Below are 6,942 nucleotides of genomic sequence, written 5' to 3'. Positions count from 1 at the left end.
GGCCAAAATTATTATTTGAAAATTATTATTATAAAATTCTTTAATTTTTAATATTTAATACGTATAAAAATAAAGGCGAACAACTTAATGTTACAAGATTAATAATTTTTATTTTAAGCCCATTCAAAAGCGATATAAATATAATTAATTTACACCATGATTTCGTGTAGGAGTAATAAGCCATTCTTGGGAACGGACTTCCATTATTCTAATTATTAAGTTTGATTTGATTATTTTATTCACGCCTCATCACTAAGATGATTAATCAGATTTTTAATAAAAAAAATTAATTTCCCAAAATAATACAATTGAATACATTTTCACCGTCTTTTCGTTGAATAACAAATTTTATCAGTGAATAAAACCGAATAAGCCGATACGCAATAAATTATTAGTCGATAGCCAGGATATTTTCTTCATTGACATTCGACGACATAAATGCGATAAAAAATAATTCACGTTCTTTTATCCATTACTATAATAATGCTTTGAATACTTAAATATTACTCAATATTAAAATACAACAATTCATTAGAAATGTTCAAATGTTGGCCTTTAAATTGTAATAAAAATGTACTTCTTCGATTCAATCAAATTTGATTAAGTTTTGTTTTTTTTTTCTTCCTCTGTCCATGTGCATAAATAAAGCTGTGCAAAGTGAATATTAAATTGAAGGTTGACCCCAGTGCGGTTAACGACATTCAAAACAATAGATGCAATGCTTTAATAAGATATACTTAAAATATACAGAAGAGTCATTGTTGACAATTCTGAACTCTTATCCTTGTAAGATTTTTGAAAGTTTTTGTTTGAAATTTACGTTTGCATCTGAAATCGACATTTAATTAGGCATAATATTCATATTAATCAAAATATCTTTAGCTTTCTTGTGAAAGAATGAATAATAATATAAGTAAAATCAATTATAAAAATGAGATTAAGATGTATGTATATATATATATATATATATATATATATATATATATATATATATATATATATATATATAAATGATTGACAATTATATATAATGATCTTGAGTATCATTAAAGCCTTAATTACATTACTAATTAAATATCGTAATTTTGATATATGCTTTTCCAAAAATTAATCAATTAAAATCAAAGTTCTTAATGATTTTATAATATAATTTTAAGATTTTAGTTAAGAGGAAAATAAAACATCAGGCCTAGTTTGTTCTCAGAAAAATCAATATGATTCGTTGATAAAATGATATTTACATCAACTTTAGTTACAAATAGTTTATATAAAAAGTTAAACAAAAATAAAACTTTTTTTTACATTATTAAGTATATATAACGACATATAAGGATAATCATGAAAACTAAAGAATTAAGAGCGCGACAAAATGTATTTCCATTGTATATGTTTTTATTGTAATAATGCAATGTTAAAAATATCAAAGAATAACTAATTAATTATACAGATAATTTGTCTGCATTTTCTTATGTTTACAATATGAAACAACCAACATGTACACTAAATTTTTCAATGTACTTTTTAAATATACTTAAATTCCTAAATTTCAATACAATAAGCTACTTTTGAAACAAATTTTAATAATAATAAAAAGATACGATAATTGCCATTTTGGTTAAAAGTGCAAAATATTTATTATTTATTATCTCGTTTAAGCAAATGAAATGTAATCGCGCATTTTCGGATGCTAATAAGCATGATGTGCCAAGTAACAAAGGACAAACCGATGGTAATGCAAGTAGTGTAGACGAGTGTTTAGAAAATTAATTGTCAACGCTGACAGTCACTGGTCGTCGTCCATTTCATAGATCAGTTTTGCAAATAACATACACAATGTTAATTACCGTCGTATTGAAAATGACTCATTAATTAATAAAGTTAACGTTCCAAATGAGCATAATGTGGATCAAGGCTCAAACTTGCGGTACTACGATCGAATCTCCTTTTGCTACTCAACCAGATGCTGCGTCGCCGTGATAAACAAAGGCGTTTTGAATGGTTGGCATACGCGAGATGCCGCATAAGCATGGAGTCGAAAAAAAAAAATTGCGTCACGCTTAACGCCAAGTGCGTTATAAAATTAGTGGAGCTTCCGAATATGTGATCCGAACGAGGGTGTGGGGAGGGGCGGTCGAGATGAAGATGGGGGAGCCAACTCGATTCCGACATGGCGCGCGTAACACACGACCGCCGCCATATTTGCCGTAATTTCCAGATTGTCCTCCTTGCCCCGTCGTGGGAACGCGGTAATCGTCGGGGCGCCTCTGAAAAGCAGCAGCCGATCGCCTCAGGATCTTTAATCTCCGACGCTCACCATCGAACTTTAAGGTTAAGTTCATTGACGACGCGCACCCGTGCGCACGTATTTCTCGCGCGGCTTTTAAGAGGCGCGCAGATAACGCTACCACCATCAATCGTTTGACGCGCCATCCTGCACGCACGCACGCACGCACGCACGCACGCACGCACGCACGCGGTCGCAATAAAGTATTGGCGCGCGCCATGATAATGGAGAGCGGAGAGGCGAGAGCAGTTCGTCCCTTCGCGCCCAGACGAGTTTAACATTTCGAGAGCCGCGGCGTGTCGTCGAGCGCGCCAAGTGAGTTGGTTAACTGGCTTTCCCATTTCCCTCCTTGGCACCCGTCCCGCACTCGTCGTCGACTCTTTTTTGCCGTTCGAGCGCCCCATCACCGTCCATCGCCAGTCCTCCCCCTCCCCTTACCCCTCTCCGCAGCGCTTTACCAACCAACTCACCGCCGCTCTTCTTGCTAATAATAAATAGGGCGACGTGTAAACATGCATGCACCTTGGTGTTGCGTCGTACTTACTTGTTGGATGAAGGAGGGGCACTCGACCCGGGGGAGAGTTGAGTAGTCGTTGGCTCTTCGGGCTCTTGATAATATCGCGGCGAATTATCAAGCAGGCATAGCTAGTCCCAGGCTCTCGGCCCGCGGTCGGCTAAGGGCTCGGCGTGCGCAGGTCGCCGCTCGCGTTAAGAAGGATGGTGGAGCACCGGCTGCCGGGTTCGCCAGCATATTTCGTAGTTTGCGCGGGTGAACGCAGAAAGCCGACGTCGCCGATGACGCGTCCACCTATGCCCGGGTGTAACGAGGAGGCGAGAAGGGCGCGCGTTTCCAATTCTAATAGGTTTTGCCTCGACGCCAGGAGTCGGCGGACGGCGCACAGGTGAAACGGCACGCGTGCAACGCGCCTCGACAGTCCCTGAATTCGCACTCTCTTTATCTATCCGTATGTTGTGTACGGCGTATAGGGATAGGGTGCGCGCGCATCAGCCAGGCGTTCACCACTTTATGATCGCGGGGGAAGAGACAAACGAAGGCGTGGGGTTCGGGTTGGGGGGGGGGAGGAAATGTTTGCTCGTCGGTGGCTGCGATGCGAGAAAGGCGCGAATCCGGCTGACGGTCAATTCCGAGATACGCCGGTTGACGAAGACGGACGCGAAACACCTCCGCGTCATTTGTCCGTCATTTTCCAGTCCTCATGGAAAGCTCGCTCTCCTCCTCGTCGTCCTGTGTAAATAACTTTCCAAATTTTCAATGATTCTTTTTTTTATGTGCAAGTTGTCATGAATAATGCATGAGACGTTGCAAGTGCTCCAGACTGGATAGTCATATTATCTATAGACATATTTGAACGTTGACTGACTGCTACGGCCATACCAAATTTCTTCCGATATGTTTTCATTTTTCATCGATAATACACGATATAATTACACCAGTCAAGCTATTTGCATGAATTTGCGGAATAATCTTACTTTAGTTGAAACGAACAACCGTAAGTGTTATATGTCAACGCGCGTACGTGCGTATGTACGTCGTATTAGCGATTATTGATTATAAGGCAAATTAATCGAATAATCGATATTTTTATGCCATTCAAATGTTACATATTGCCTTTATACAAACATTAATTACCTTTATTATATATACAGAAGCTAATTGCTTGTTGATGTAAAATTATAATATTCTATTTTTTATGTGAAACATTGACTTCAAAAATCGGTTGGAACGAAATTAATTGCATATTTTGTATCATAATGGCTTACGTGAATACGTGAAAAATTTTCAACAAGAATCATTATATAGATATAATGTTATTCTACAATAATAATAGCATTCATCTTCGTAAAATATATTAAATTTGACGACATTGACATACAATATAAAATTTACTCAACATAACGACTTTTAGAATATGACATCTCACAAAATCCTTCCAGTATGAATAAAACTTCAAATATGGATACATATTTAGTATTCTACACGAAATATTAATGTATTAGTATATTTAAATACTGTACATAAAACAATCCCCCCCCCAACCCCACCCCACCCCACCCAACACACATTGTACTTATATTTTGTATAAGATAATAAATTACATTATTAAACAAAATTATTTTCAAAGCAATTATAATTTAAAAAGAAAATTTATTTTTAAATATTTGTCTTTGTATTATAAAATCAGTAGATGCTTAGTAACATATTTATGATAAAATTATTATATTTATAACTTTGTAAAATCAAATTGTTTTTTAAAATTATTTAACTAATTACGCTGTAATCTTGTACGTTACAAGGTTATTAATCAATATATTTTATTATATTTTTAATATGTTGCGTATTACAGGGACATATTTTTTAGGAAGATTTTTTACAACTGTGACAATATGACTTTTTACAATTACAACTGTGACAACAATATGTTTTTATAGATTTTCGATGAAAAGTACCGAAGCTCATTGAATAATTATTAGTTAAATCTTATTAAACAAAGAACTCATTAACACTTTTTCATTTAAAATTCCACTTTACATACTATATAGTATAATGATATTTAATTTAAGAATTAAAATTATTTTGAGGAAAGAGCTTATAATCACACATATTTTAGCTTAAATATACCAAATTTAATTTTAACGATAAACAATTTTTTATTGCAAAAGTGTCAATTCACATAAAATGCAAAAAATTGAAAAATATGTTTATTTCGGAATTGTTTGTATACTCCAATTGTAGCAAATATCTAGGATAACATTTGGTCTCGTGAAAATTTTGATATTGTAATTTTAATATTAAATAATTTGATTATAACATATTGATTTCAATTTAATAATTTTACTAATTTATTTGACAACTTTGTAAATCCTTGAAGGTCCATTTACACGTTTGCAATTTTCAGCTTTGAATTTATCAATTGATATTAAGAATATATTATTGCTTACGTTAGGTCTACGGTTCTTATTTTATAAAATTAATGAATAAAATATCTAGATGAGTAACTTTATATGCGATTAAGGAGAACAAAATAATAAATAAAAAATAAAACCATAGTAGTATTTATAATGAATTGCTTTCGATTTTCATATTTCCGTTAATGCTTTAATGTTTTGTGCATATCATTAAAAAGAATTAATTACACGTGGAACGTTGTAATGGCATGACGATGTATTACAAATTTAATTTTTTTTCGATATACCGTAATGATTACAACTGCAATGTTTTGAGGTGGAATTAATATTTTTCACATTTTATTGTTAAACATTTCGTTTATCTTGTATGTTTCATCAGTCGTATCGTAAAAGTTCCAACAACGGTGGCTTACACACACGGTACTAGTACGATCCTATGACATATATGTAACATCTGCGAGAGAAAATTCCATTATATTGTCTTAAATGATATCTGTATTTTAAATTTAGCTTATCCATTATTAGTGAGACTTTGTATATTTTTGCAACAGGTTAAGGAATACCGTTGCCCTCCAGAAATACATTTCAGTTGCCGAGTTATTATTAGCTCGCGCGGCATCTCATCTTTCAAAATCTGACAGACCATCGATAAACGTTTTAACGGAAATACTACAAATTAAGTGGTTATAAAATAAGGAAGAAAATTGTGGGCTTTTGAAAGTAAAAAATGCTGGGAAAAGCGTCTACGTATAATCATTAGGGAATAATTGCTAGCGTTGACGATGTATTGTGACGGGGTTCACTGACGGTCTCACCAATGTTGCTAAATCAAGAGGAGCTGGTAAAACGAGCGGCGTGCCTCCCCCTATAGCATTATATTTTCATTTCACCATGCGCGGTATATTTTTTTTTCGTCTCATATGGCCGTTATGCTTTTGAAAAACTGCAAAGACATGCGTCACTTACCTTAAGTGCGAACGGCGATGAGAATTTCAATGGGTCCGTTCAATGTTAGTTTACAACGGCGGGATCACTCTTAAGATGAGAAGTATCAAGAAGCGATGAAATTTCCGGCGTAAATTGCGACATTAAATTTTTGCGTCGGTGTACCGACACTTCCATCACACTGTTCCCTTACTTTTATTCTGTTTTTAATTTCTCGGCTCACTTTAAAGACCAGCACTGCTAAGTGCGCGCACTTGCGAAAAAAATATAAACACATGTACAATGCTACGGAAATTTTGAAGAATAACTGACAGAAGCCGGCGAACTTTACTGCACTCGCTAGCCAACCCAGATATCTCTTCTCCGATAATCCTTCCGATGAATTAATTGATGTTTGATCCTACGAATCCTCGTTGCATGTACTGACCGCTATCTGTATACGTACCTGCCACGCGAGAGCGACGTCAAGTGTCAAAATAATGCGCCGACAGAAAGTGTCTCGAATTCTGTTGTTGACAACGAGCTGCGCGACATCTCGTGGCGAGCGGTAACTATTTCCCAGACTGCTAAACTATGCCCATTTTTTAATGTATTAATACATTTTCACGATGATTTGAGGCTCTATTCGCTTCTATAATATTTGCATTTATTAAATGAAAATTACGCGTGACAATATTCGAATTAAATTACGTATTTTTACTTTTTTCTTTGTTTTTTAGGTCGAATGCGTAGGAGGGAATAATGCGCGCAAAAAGCCAGTTTTGCCATCTGTTGGTGGAATGCCG

Source organism: Ceratosolen solmsi, unplaced genomic scaffold, assembly GCF_000503995.2.
Source record: "Ceratosolen solmsi marchali unplaced genomic scaffold, CerSol_1.0 scaffold13, whole genome shotgun sequence".
In the NCBI taxonomy this organism is placed as follows: domain Eukaryota; kingdom Metazoa; phylum Arthropoda; class Insecta; order Hymenoptera; family Agaonidae; genus Ceratosolen; species Ceratosolen solmsi.
The sequence above is the reverse complement of the archived record's forward strand: the minus strand, read 5'-3'. Positions refer to the sequence as shown.